Below are 13,958 nucleotides of genomic sequence, written 5' to 3' on the forward strand. Positions count from 1 at the left end.
AAACTCATTTGCAAAAGCCAGAACCTGAATATCCTCAACTTTTCTTTTTCACTATTTATCTCCAAGTCCTATTTGCTATATTTTTATTTTTTTTAAGATTTTATTTATTTATTCATGAGAGACAGAGAGAGAGAGAGAGAGAGAGCTAGAGGCAGAGACACGGGCAGAGGGAGAAGCAGGCTCCATGCAGGAAGCCCGACGTGGGACTCGATCCCCGGACTCCAGGATTACGCCCTGGGCCGAAGGCAGGCGCTAAACCGCTGAGCCACCCAGGGATCCCCTGTTATATTTTTAAACAACTGTCCAATTGGTCCATCTTTGTACCCACTGGCATTACCTTATTTTCTGGCCACAACCATTTCACTAGGGTTACCCTCGCGGTCCCCTAAGTGATTTCCCTAACTCAAGTTTTCTTTCCCACCCATCTGTTCTCCACACTTTCTGGCCAGTGATCATTCTAAAGCAGGAATATAATGTTACTTTATTGCTTAAAACTTTTGAAATGACTTTCAAAAACTTTGGGGTAAGATGATTTTTAGTCCCCATAAGAAGGCACCCCTTCTCTGGCTCCCATTATCTTGATGTAGCTCCCATTATTCACAGTCTTGTGGAATCCCCTCTTGAGTGTAAGACCTATGGCTCATTGTTAAACAATTGAACACAACAAAGGTGACATGATGGCATGATTCTAATTGTTGGTAGGAGACTCATTGCTGGCTCTGATAAAGCAAGGGTTGATGTTGGGGGACTACATGACATGGAACTTTAGGTAGTCTTCAGCCAATAGCCAGCAAGAACCTAAACCCTGTCAACAACCCCCTGGTGCTTGGAAGTGGATCCTTGCTGGTAAGAATCTTCACATGAGAACCCAGTCCTGGCTGACACCTTAATAGCTAGCTATAGAGGACCCAGCTAAGTTGTGCTCAGACCTCCCTTGCAGATATTGTGTGATAATAAGTGTATGCTGTTTTGAGCCGTTAAGTATAGTAATATTGCCATGCAAAGAAAAGATTACTAATACAGCATGCTAACATAAATGGCTAGCTCCTTCCTCAGAACCCAACCTGAATATCCCTTGGAAGTGGCAAGTCTGTTGGATTGAGAAACTATTGAAAAAATGATTGGAAATCCTCTAGAAGATAGATGACTACACTTGGTCCTGTGTGTGTGTGTGTGTGTGTGTGTGTGTGTGTAGGTGGGGAGGGAATGGCAGCACAAATGGAAGACATATGCTACAAGAAGACTGCAGGGAGAAGCTATAGGGAGTGTGGGTGCTTTTTGGTGTTTTCTTGTATTCTTTTCCATCTACTCCCACATTTGCCCACTCCTTCATCATTGTACAGGATAGCCCTAGAGCTGGGCTGGGAGAAGAGTGGATATTAATAGAGGCAAGCATATCTACCTCAAAGGGTTTTATTTAGTTTTTTCCCATCCTGACACATACACACACACACACACGCACACGCACACTGAGCCAGGTGATAACTGTAAAAAAAAAAAAAAAGAGGTAGAGATAGAGAGGTTCTCTGAGGGATAAGATCATCTGGTAGGAAGAGAGTGGTAAATGGGGAGTGGTCTTTGCCCAAATTTTAATGCCATAGATTCTCTGCTTTTAAAATAACTCAAATCCCCCTAAGTACCACTTGCTGTTTCCACAAACAAATGTATGATCTATAGCTTGAGCCCTTCCTGGTGAGTTGAAGAAGAATAGGAAACATTCCAGGGCTTGGTTCCCTTCACTTCCTGTATTACCAGCTCATAACCTGAGCCTAGAGAGTATGGGCTTGCAGGGGAAAAAAAATATCTGAAGAATTCTATTGCTATAAAAAGAAAATAAACTGAACAGCCTATAACAGATAAAGCAGAATTAGAGGACTGTTTAGGATAAAATATATGGATTTTTTAAAAGCTAGCCTAAAAGAGATAAAGGAGGACAGAAATATTTAGCAAGAACTTTTCATAAAACAAAACCATGTGTGAAAAATAAATGATTGAAATGAAATATTATTTTTTTTTGAAATGAAATATTATTTTATTGAGTAGCAGAATGTGTGAAACCAGACTGAATTTTAAAGCTGGAGTCTACTCTTCCATAAGATATCAGAAAGGGATAAAAGCTGAAAAATATGAAAGAAATGTTAAGCAACGTGGAGACTGACTAGTTGTTTATAAAATGAGAGTCCTAGAAGGAAAGAAAGAATAAGCAGATAAAATATTTTAAGGAATAATAGGGATCCCTGGGTGGCGCAGTGGTTTGGTGCCTGCCTTTGGCCCAGGGCGCGATCCTGGAGACCCGGGATCGAATCCCACGTCGGGCTCCCGGTGCATGGAGCCTACTTCTCCCTCTGCCTGTGTCTCTGCCTCTCTCTCTCTCTGTGACTATCATAAATAAATAAATAAAAATTTAAAAAAAGGAATAATAATCAAGAATTATGGAGAAATGGAAGCTAAAGAACTTAAATCGAAAGTGCTCCTAGAAAGTCAAATGGGAAAAATATGAAAAGATACCACATATTAGGGCAGCCTGGGTGGCTCAGTGGTTCAGTGCTACCTTCAGTCCAAGGTGTGATCCTGGAGACCTGGGATGGAGTCCCACGTTGGGCTCCCTGCGTGGAGCCTGCTTCTCCCTCTGCCTGTGTCTGTGCCCACCCCCCCTCTCTGTCTCTCATGAACAAATAAATAAAATCTTAAAAAACAAAGATACCACATATTATAATAAAATCTAACCACATAAATATTCATTTGCAACCGTGGGAGTTCCCTAGGTGAACTTTGAAACTGGCCCTTATCCATGGAAGGCAAGGAGAGACTTAAAGAAAAAGACAGACTATTCTAGGTTGGTAGGCAGTAGTTTTAATAAGGGAACTTATGTACCAAGTTCTCTCCCTGTCTCTCTTTTTAAAGATTTTATTTATTTATTTATTTGACAGAGAGATAGAGAGAGCCAGAAAGCACAAGGAGGGGTGGGAAGTGTTGAATGACAGAGGGAGAGGGAGAAGCCAACTACCCCCTGAGCTGGGAGCCCCTGATGTGAGTCTCAGTCCCAGGACCCTGAGATCATGACCTGAGCTGAAGGCAGACACCCAACTGACTGAGCCATCCAGATGCCCCTACCAGGTTCTCTTAAGTGGCTATAAGACAAGTTGATCTCTGCACCCAGCTACCAAGATCTTTAAAGTTTCTCTAGAGGCTTTAACTGAGTACAGTGACATATTCAGTCCACATAGTCTCAATAACACATTACTCTCTCAAAGCTGCATCTCCCAAATTACCCCTACTTTGGAAATGCTGGGCAGCACATACATTTCCAAGGGTAGGAGAGAGGGTAAGGGGCTTCCCATTGTGTGGGTCTAGCTCACAGGTCAACTGGCAGTCACTCTTTTTTTTTTTAAGATTTTATTTATTTATTCATAGGTGATACAGAGAGAGAGGGAGAGACACAGGCAGATGGAGAAGCAGAATCCATGCAGGGAGCCTGAAGTGGGATTTGATCCTGGGACCCTGGGATCACACCCTGGGCAGAAGGCAGGCACTAAACTGCTGAGCCACCCTGGCAGTTAGTCACTCTTGATGATCTCTTTCACAATAAATAACAAAGAAGAAATTTAAAAACCTTCCAGAGACAAAACAGATCACCACAAAGCAAAGTTCAAATCTAAATCTCCAGTGTCAAAAACAGTGCCTGGCATTTTGTGGCCCTTTAATAAGTAATAATTCTCACTGTAGCATTCCAGCTGTTTTCTCTTTAAATCTCAGGCCAAATTCGTAGATTTTCAGGATGATTTGAAGGTTATCTAGGTAATTTGGTGGGGACAGGTGACTTGGGGACCCTACTCTTTTGCCATCTTGCCCCCGTCTCTTTAATAAGTAATAATTGAATGAATAAATCTGACTGTTCAATAGTAGTAATGACTACAGAAGAAAGTATAATGATATTTTCAAATAATAAAAGATAAAACTTTGAATCTAGAATTTTATATTTCAAGTATCATGTAGGGATGCCTGGGTGGCTCAGTGGTTGAGTGTCTGCCTTTAATTCAGGACCTGAACCTGGGGTCCTGAGTTTGAGTCCTGCATCAGGCTCCTTGCAGGGAGCCTGCTTCTCCCTCTGCCTGTGTCTCCATGTCTCTTGTCTCTTATGAATAAATAAATAAATAAATAAATAAATAAATAAATAAATAAAATCTTTTTTAAAAAAAGTAAGTATCATGTAAAAAAGTCAAAACAAGGATACTCTTATGCATACAAGACCTTGGAAATTTTCTTGGAGGAACTATTTCAGCAAGAAGGAAAAAAATTCAGGAAGATGCTTTAGGATATAAAGAAAGTAAGGGCAAAAATAGTAAAAAGTTTGTTATCATCTTCAAGGAGCACAGGCAGTGAAACAGGGTGACACCAACTACATGTTAAAAACAATTCCACTAAAGTTTTAATACCATTGGGGATGAGGTTTGGAAGTAGAAATGCACAAATGAGGTAACTAAGTTACTTGTCTTGATTAGAGGAAGGATATAGATATTCACAAACTTGATAAATGGATGGGAGGGGTAATGAAACTTAGGTAGGAGTTTTAATAAGTTAGGTACAAGTAAGAGTAGATGTATATCATTCAAACCAGAACAAAAGAACTGATTATTCAATGGAAATCCAGGCAAGAAGAAAACAAGAAATAACAATAAAGTATGGTCAAGGGAAAACACAAAATAAGACCTGTTACATAATTTGTTACAAAAAATGTAAATGAGTCAAACCCATCCATCAAAAGGAAGAGAATTTCTGTTTGAATTAAAAACAAAAAACTGGGGCACCTGGGTGTCTCAGTTGGTTAAGCATTTGCCTTTGGCTCAGATCATGATTCCAGGGTCCTGCTCTCAGAGAGCCTGCTGCTCCCTCTCCCTCAGCCCTCCCCTGCCATGTTCTTTCTGAAATAAATAAAATCTTAAAAAAAAAACCTAACACAAACCTCAAGATGTAGCAATATGTTCTTTACAAAATATACAAAAAACTAAGCAACAAAGAAAAATTAAAAACAAAATGATGGCAAGGGACATACCAGGCAAAAATGAACTAAAAGAATACCCAGATAAAATATTAAAATATTAATAATAGAATTAGATTTAAGATAAAAACATCCTAATGGACAAAATAGGGACCTATATACTTGTAAAACTCATGAAGAGAAGTATAATCCATAGTATTTGCCTATGTTTCTGCTTTATCCGTTGTTCTTTCTTTTATAATGCTCTATGAGTCCTTGACATATAATTTTTTTTTTTTTTTTTGGTTAGAATTTCTCTTAGCCATTCTTTTTTTTTTTTAAGATTTTATTTTTTTATTCATGAGAGACACAGAGAGAGAGAGAGAGAGAGAGGCAGAGACACAGGCAGAGAGAGAAGCAGGCTTCATGCAGGGAGCCTGACGTGGGACTCGATCTCGGGACTCCAGGATCATGCCCTGGGCCAAAGGCAGGCACTAAATCGCTGAGCCACCCAGGGATCCCTCTCTTAGCCATTCTTTAAGGGTAGGTCTGGTAAGAGACAAATTCTTTTAGTTACCACTCATCTGAGAATGTCTGGATTGCCTCTCCATTCCTGAAAGATATCTTCTTTGGATATTCTATTCATGGTTGGCAATTCTTCCCCTTCAAATTGACAGCACTTGGGGGTCCCTGGGTGGCTCAGCGGTTTAGCGCCTGCCTTTGGCCCAGGACGCGATCCTGGAGTCCCGGGATCGAGTCCCGGGATCGAGTCCCACGCTGGGCTCCCGGCATGGAGCCTGCTTCTCCCTCCTCCTGTGTCTCTGCCTCTCTTTCTCTCTGTGTCCATCATAAATAAATAAGTAAGTAAGTAAGTAAATAAATAAATAAATAAAAATTTTAAAAAATTGACAGCACTTGAAAATGTGCTATTTTCTTCTGGCCTTCATGATTTCAAATGAAAAACCTGCTGTCATTCAAATTGGTGTGCCTCTACAAGTAATATGACATTTCTCTGCTGCTTTCAAGATTTTTCCTTTGCCTTTAGTGTGCGCAATTTTAATTATGATGTGTCTTGTTAGGGATTTCCTTAGGTTTATTTATTTGGGATTTCAAATCTGTAAATTTATGTCTTTCACCAAGTTTTAGAACTTGTCTGCCATGACTTCTTTGAATACTCTTTAACTCCACTCTCTTTTTCCTCTCCTTTTGGGACTCTGATGTTAAGAATGCTGAATGTTTTGTCATTGTCCCAACAGGTTCCTGAGGCTCTGTTCTTTTTTTTTTTTTTTCTGTCTATTTTTCTCTTTTTCAGATTGAGTAAATTCTATAGATCTGTACTCAAGTTCACTGATTCTACTATCTGTCGTCACCACTCTACCATTGAGTCTACCCAGTGAGTTTTTTACTTCAGTATTTATATTTTTTAGTTTTATTTTTTTTAAAGATTTTATTTATTTATTCATGAGTGACACAAAGAGAGAGAGAGAGAGAGGCAGAGAAACAGGCAGAGGGAGAAGCAGGCTCCATGTGGGGAGCCTGATGTGGGACTTGATCCCGGGACCCCAGGATCATGCCGTGGGCTGAAGGCGGGCGCTAAACCGCTGAGCCACCCAGGGATCCCCGTTTTATAATGTTTGTTTCTTTACAACTTCTTTTTCTTTGCTAAGATTTCCCATTTTTAAATTTGTTTTGAGAGATTTGTAAGTTCTTACTAAAATATTTTTTCAAATGATAGATGCTTTAAATCCTTGTCAGATGATTCAAACATCTGATTCTTCTCAGTGTTGGCATTGTCAGCTGCCTTTTATCCTTCAGGTTGTGATTTTCCTGGTTCTTAGAATGACAGGTAATTTTGGATTGATTCCTGGATATTTTGTCTGTTATGTTAGGAGATTGCAGGTTCTATTTATACCTTCTATTTTAGACCACTGTCACCCTGTTTAGGTGTAGCATACAGGTCTTGGCCTACTTTTTAGGTTGTGATTTCAATGAGAATTTAGTTTTCAGAGACCTTGTGGTACTATTTTGGTCTGCTTGGTTTATCTGGTACTTCTGGGATTCCCACTAGTCCCTGCAGATCCTGCTTGAGTGGGTGGGAAGAGCCTCCCTCAGGCTGGGCTAAGGTGGGGGAATGTCTCCAGCCCACGGGAAAGAAAAGTGCTTCCTGGGTGGGGCCCTCTATATGGTGCCATTCACATGGTAGTTCTACCCAACCACCTGGTGTCTCTAGATGTGAATGTGGATATGTTCTGCAGTGGGGAGGTGGAGATTCCCAGGTATGGCTGGGACAGAGAGCACTTCCTGGGCTAGCTGATTATTGTGGTCATCACCCCCAGATTGTGCCATCTAGAGCTTGGTTTCTCTTTGTGTGTGAGAGGGGTCTCAGGCTTGGGGGGGGGGGGGGATAAAGAAGCTTCTCAATCAGGATAATTGTAGTGGTGGGATACCCTTTGTCAGCCATTTCTTGTTAGTGACATTTCCCTGCTATCTTAGCTCTGAGTGGGGAGGGAAGTTTCAGGTTTAAGGGACAAAGAGGCTCCCTGGCTGGGCGATTGTGGAAGATCTCCCCCACTTGTCAGATGCTGCCCATCTACCTGGTGTTCTGGATAGGGGATGAGAGTCAGACTCATAGGGAGGGAGAATACTTTCCATGGCTTCTTATGGTCAGTGGGGCTTCCAGTTAAGTCTTCCATCCAGGGCTACCAGGTTCCCCTGGTTTTATAGGTAGGGCCTGTATTCATTCTCTATGTTGGGGTGGGGGGCAGTGAGCCTATCTGGGACACCTCCTGCTGCTAGGTTTGGATTGTGACTTGCCCTGCCACCATGCTAGTCCTGGGGTCTGTCTCTCTACTCAGTCCACTTTCCTCTTTCCACCTGTCAGAGTTCTTGTCTGTTAGTTCTAGCATTTATAATGAACTTAGTAGGAAGGATCAGGGAGAAATAAGTTTACATATCCTCTTCTCTAGACCCTTTATATACTTATAAAAGAAATGAAAGATAAAGTAGATAGAATGACTGATAGATAAATCAATAATTGTAGTAGGAAAGTTTTACATAACCCCTGAGAAATTGATACATCAAGTAGACAAGAGAAAAGAGGACTATAGAAGTTTTTTTTTTTTTTTTGAAGATTTTATTTATTTATTCATGAGAGACACACAGAGAGAGAGAAGCAGAGACACAGGCAGAGGGAGAAGTAGGCTCCATGCAGGGAGCCCGATGTGGGACTCGATCCCAGGACTCCAGGATCATGCCCCAGGCCAAAGGCAGGCGCTAAACCGCTGAGCCACCCAGGGATCCCCTATAGAAGTTTTAATAACAGGATTAAGAAGCCCAAGATAATAGATTTACATGCAACTTGACATGCAACAAAGAGATATGCATTCTTTTCTAGCATACAGGCAGTATTCAGAAAGAATTGACTATAGGCTCAAATACAGACGATGCCTCAATGAGTTTAAAATTATATCACACATCTATGTCACTACATATATTATAAATCATTTAAATATAATGTAAGCCACATATGTAATTGAAAATGTTCTAGTAGAGATTTTTAAGTTTTTTAAGAGGTGAAATGCATTAAGTGAATATATTTATTTAACCCAATACATCCAATATATTTAATTTTTAATCAATAACAGATTCATTAATAAGACGCTTTATATTTTTATGCTGAGTCATTAAAATCTATGTGTATTGTACACTGAGAGACCTCTCAATTCAGATTAGGTATATTTCAAGTCCTCTGTATCCTTAAGGAAATACACATAATTTTAAACACATTTTAGAAAAATTGGAAACAAGTGGGCTAAGGAGTCCATTCAAGGAGCTAAAGGAAATAACAGATTAAGCAAAAGAAATAAGAAATATAGAAATAATAAAGAATTAAAGTCAATGAAGTAGTGTACCCCAAAACAATTATCAAAACGAAAGATGTTTCAATGAATGGATTAATAAGTTACACAAACCTCCAGTTAGAGTGATGAATCTAAAAAAGAAAGTAGACAATGAAATAAGCAGAAAAAAATAGAGATATAGTAGAGATTATTAAACAGGGCTGATTACTTAAAACATAGATAAAGTAGATAAATTTAGGAAAATATAAAATGAAAAAAAATCAGCACAAAATTAAATTGAGGGATCCCTGGGTGGCGCAGTAATTTAGCGCCTGCCTTTGGCCCAGGGCGCGATCCTGGAGACCTGGGATCAAGTCCCACGTCCGGCTCCCGGTGCATGGAGCCTGCTTCTCCCTCTGCCTATGTCTCTGCCTCTCTCTCTCTGTGTGACTATCATAAATAAATAAATTTAAAAAAATTAAATTGAAAACTCTACCATAAAAGAAATTTAAATAAGAGACCACATTCCAAATTCTACCAAACTTTCAAAAAACAAATCTTCTCTATCTTATATAAGATAGTTTAAAAACAGGGAGTGCCTGGGTGGCTCATTGGTTAAGCCAGGTCATGATCATGATCAGGTCATGATCCCAAGGTCCTGGGATCTTGGGTTCCATGTTGGTCTCCCTGCTCAGTGGGGATGCTTCTCCCTCTCCCTCTGCTGCTCCCCCCCTGCTTGTCCTCTCTTTTTCTCTCTGTCAAATAAATAAAACGTTTTTTTTTAAGATACTCTAAAAACAGGAAAATAAAAAGAGATGGGGCTGCCACATTTGTTTTACTAATTCTGTGTAACCTTAGTTCTTTTTTTTTTTTTTTGTAACCTTAGTTCTTAAAATAGATAAGGATGCTATGTGGAATAAGAAAAGTATAATCTAATTCCACTTTTAGATACAGGTGCAAAAATCCTAAATAGAATATTAGATAGCTGAATTTAAATGGTACCATGATCATATAGATTTTAACAACAGAAAATCTAGCTATGAAATTTGCTACATTAGTGGACTCTAAAGGATAAAAATAAAATGATTAAATCAACAGAAACAGAAATGTCAGTTGGTAAAGTTCAATATCTATTAATAATGATTAGGTTAAAAATTCAGATAAGCTTTCTTAACTTGATAAAAATCTATATTCTGAAAGCCTAGAGCAAATGTGAGTTTAACAGAGGTGTTTAGGAGTATTCCCTTGCAGACTGTGAATGAGACAAGAATGTTATCAATGTTGATGTTGAATATAGTAAAAGAGGAAATACAATACTGTCCAATATAGGAGTAGGGGAAAAAAAGAGGAGGGGGCTGTTTGGGATGTTGGAAGAGACAAAATTTGAATGGCAATTACTTATATACATAGAAGTTAAGATTACAGACCCTAGAACCACAATTACTACGTTTTAAATTTAAAATCTAGGCTCTGCTGCATGTTTACATATCCCCAGGCACATTCCTTAGCATCTTTTTATCAGTTCTCCTTTTGTATAGTGAGGATAATACCTACTTCATTGGTGGTTGTGAAGATGAAATGAGCTATATAGGTGAAGATTAAATGAGTTCATATGAAATGAACTCACATGTATTTTATTTATTTGCTGATGATATAATAGAATATGAATATCTACAGAGAAAACTTAAAAGAATCAACAAATCAGGGCACCTGGGTGGCTCAGTGGTTGAGCGTTTGCCTTTGGCTCAGGTCCTGATCCCAGGGTCCTGTGATGGAGTCCTGCATCGGGCTTCCCGCAGGGAGACTGCTTCTTTCTCTGCCTATGTCTCTGCCTCTCTCTCTGTGTCTCTTATGAATAAATAAATAAGATCTTAAAAAAAAATCAACAAATTATTAAAGCCATAAAAAATAAAGTTCAGCCAAGTTTCTAGATTCAGTGGTTTATTAATGATTAATTCAATAATATTACTCTACACCAACTGTAATAGAAAGTGATATACCATTCTTAATATGTCTTAAGCTGGTAGTAGATACATGGGCATGTTTTACTATCATTTTAAGCATTATGTATCCTTTTTGCATGTGAAATATTTATATTTTAAGTTTTAAAAAAGGATTCAGGGCATCCCGGGTGGCTCAGGGGTTTAGCGCCTGCCTTCAGCCCAGGGTGTGATCCTGAAGACCGGGGATTGAGTCGCACGTCAGGCTCCCTGCACGGAACCTGCTTCTCCCTCTGCCTGTGTCTCTGCCTCTCTCTCAATCTGTGTCTCTCATAAATAAATAAATAAAATCTTTAAAAAAATAAAATAAATAAAAAAGGATTCATTTTACTAACAAAAATTTGTGGAAGTCAGGGGTTCTGTCATTTATTTATTTTAAAATTATTATTATTTTTAAAGATATTTATTTATTTATTTATTTATTCATGAGAGACACACAGAGAGAGGCAGAGACACAGGCAGAGGGAGAAGCAGGCTCCCTAGGGAGCCTGATGCGGGACTCTATCCCAGGACCCCGGGATCACGACTTGAACCGAAGGCATAGGCTCAACCACTGAGCCATCCAGGCACCCCTATTTATTTATTCATTAATATATTTATTTATATAAATTTATTTATTTGAGAGAGAGAGCATGAGTGGGGGGAGCCACAGAAGGAGAGGGAGAAGCAGACTCCCCACAGTGCAGGGAGCCCAAAGCAGGGCTTGATCCCAGGACCCCGGATCATGACCTGAGCCACCAGCTGAGCCACCCAGGTGCCCCAGGTGTTCTGTCATTTTTTTTTTATTTTTATTTATTTATGATAGTCACAGAGAGAGAGAGAGAGAGGCAGAGACACAGGCAGAGGGAGAAGCAGGCTCCATGCACCGGGAACCCGATGTGGGATTCGATCCCGGGTCTCCGGGATCGTGCCCTGGGCCAAAGGCAGGCGCCAAACCGCTGCGCCACCCAGGGATCCCGGTGTTCTGTCATTTAAATAAGTCTTTGCTCTACAAAATTCACTGTCTAACACATTATACATTTATTTGGGGGGAGCTAATTAATGACTATGCAGAATAAAGGGATCATGATTCAAATTTATGCATCTATAATACACCTATGTGTGCATGTAATACAAATATTAAAATCTACTAAAAAGTTAGATCTTCCCAGTCTGAAGATACAATATACCATGTTACAATTGATAATCTCAAATTGCTGCTCTTGCCTTCTGTTCATGCTCTCCTCCTTACAAGGTCACCTCAGGCATTTCTGGAAGTATGCAATAAGGCTCTAGTAGCTACACAGGCATAAGCTAGACTTTGGAGTCCACTTTGTTCTTCTGTTCCTGCTCTGGTTCCCCTGGAAAACATTCATGGGCTGCTCAAATGTTGAAGGAGCCTCATTATGGCCAGTACTAAAAAAAAAAGGAATCCACCTAGAAGAAATAAATGAAGCGTAATAGCTTATGGTTTACTTATTTCCTGTATAGGAGAGGAAGAAATTATGAATGGCTGCCTTCCATGTACCCAGGACACCATGCTGGTTGTTTTATATACATTAACTTGTTTACTCTAAAAATATTCCCTTTTTCTATTTGGCTATAACAGAATACAATGGTCACTAATGGACAACAGAAATTAATTTCTCACAGTTCTGGAGGCTGGAAGTTCATGATCAGGGAGCCAATGTGGTCGAGTTCTTGCAGACTGTGGACTTCTTGCTGTGTCCTCACATGGTAGAAGGACAAATGATGTAAGATTCCAGTCATAAGCTCAACAAAAGACCTAGGAGTTGGCCTAATAAAGAATGCACAGGACAATACAAACATTTATAAATGTTCATTTGAAATACAACATTGGTCAAAACAGAAGAGCTTACATTTGGAGTAGAGAGAGGAAGACAGTAAACAGATAAACATATATCAAGCAGAGATAAATATCATTAAGAAATTTTAAAGGTGGATAAGGAGGATCATGAATGGTATAATAGGGCTCCCCTATTTTGTGAGGGAAGACACTGGTGTTAAAGATGATGTTCAAACAGGATTTGAAAAAGGTGAGTGAGAGCTATGTGGATATTTGGGGATAGAGTTTGGCATGTTGATGAACAGCCAGGAGGCTGGAGTGGATTAAGGATGGGTGTGGAGGGTAAAGTAGTGGTAAGGGGTAAGGAAGAATGATATGAGGTTGGAGATTGGATCACTAGAGCAATAATTTTCAAACTTCTTTGATCTGACCCACAGAAAAAACACACACACAAACACACACACACACCCTACGTCATAACCAAATATGCACACTCACAGAACAGAAAGAAAAATGCATTGAAACAAGACATAGTATTATTACATGTAATGCCCTCTAGGGACACCTGCGTGACTCAATGGTTGAGCATCTGCCTTTGGCTCAAGCCATGATCCTGGGGTCCTGGGATTGAATCCTGTGTGGGACTCCCTGTGGGGAGTCTATTTCTCCCTCTACCTATGCCCCTGTATATCTCTCTGTGTCTCTCATGAATAAATAAAATCGTTTAAAAAAAGTAATGCACTCTAGTTTTTTCTTCATTTCTGTTCTATTTCACTCTCTTAAAATGGTGGTTGTGTTGTACTACACTGATTACAAGAACGCTTAATGAACTTCACATTTTATTCTGAAATGAGAAGCCAACCAAAAATTCTGAGCAAGGAGATAGATGATCTAATCTGCCATATTTTGTAACTTAAATTGTATTCTTAAAATTTACTTTATGGAAACTTCAAACATACAAAAGTTGAGGCAATAGCATAATGAACCCTCCTTTATGACCCAATGTCAATAACTATCAACAATTTGCTGTTTCTGTTGCATCTATCACCTTATTTATTTATTTATTTAAAAGATTTACTTATTTATTCATGAGAGACACAGATAGAGAGAGGCAGAGACACAGGCAGAGGGAGAAGCAGGCTCCATGCAGGAAGCCCAATGCAGAACTTGATCCCGGGACTCCAGGATCATGCCCTGGGCCGAAGGCAGGTGCCAAATCGCTGAGCCACCCAGGGATCCCCACCTTACACATTTAAAATAAACCATTAGGGAGCTTTGGGATTTGGGGAGTGGGTAGTGTGGCAATGGGGGAATCCAGCTGGTAGAGTGTTCCATGGGATTTCCCTACTGAATCC

At 39.6% G+C, this 13,958-nt stretch overlaps 1 protein-coding gene across 8 annotated transcripts in view; it reads right to left on the minus strand.

Annotated features, from left to right (window-relative positions):
- Positions 1-13,958, minus strand: part of ZNF286A (zinc finger protein 286A) — a 78,637-nt gene that overhangs the window by 47,447 nt on the left and 17,232 nt on the right. For 4 of the 8 annotated variants that reach the window (XM_072821038.1, XM_072821041.1, XM_072821042.1 and 1 more), the window contains exon 1: positions 10,528-11,038. The exons of 1 other annotated variant lie outside the window; for it this stretch is intronic. The gene's annotated coding sequence lies outside the window, so the exon portion shown is untranslated. Of the gene's footprint in view, positions 1-10,527; positions 11,039-12,447; positions 12,595-13,958 lie in introns of those variants that run through there. 3 more of the 8 variants (XM_072821034.1, XM_072821039.1, XM_072821033.1) reach the window with 3 other exon arrangements.

This window comes from Canis lupus, chromosome 3 (genome assembly GCF_048164855.1).
Source record: "Canis lupus baileyi chromosome 3, mCanLup2.hap1, whole genome shotgun sequence".
Classification (NCBI taxonomy): Eukaryota; Metazoa; Chordata; class Mammalia; order Carnivora; family Canidae; genus Canis; species Canis lupus.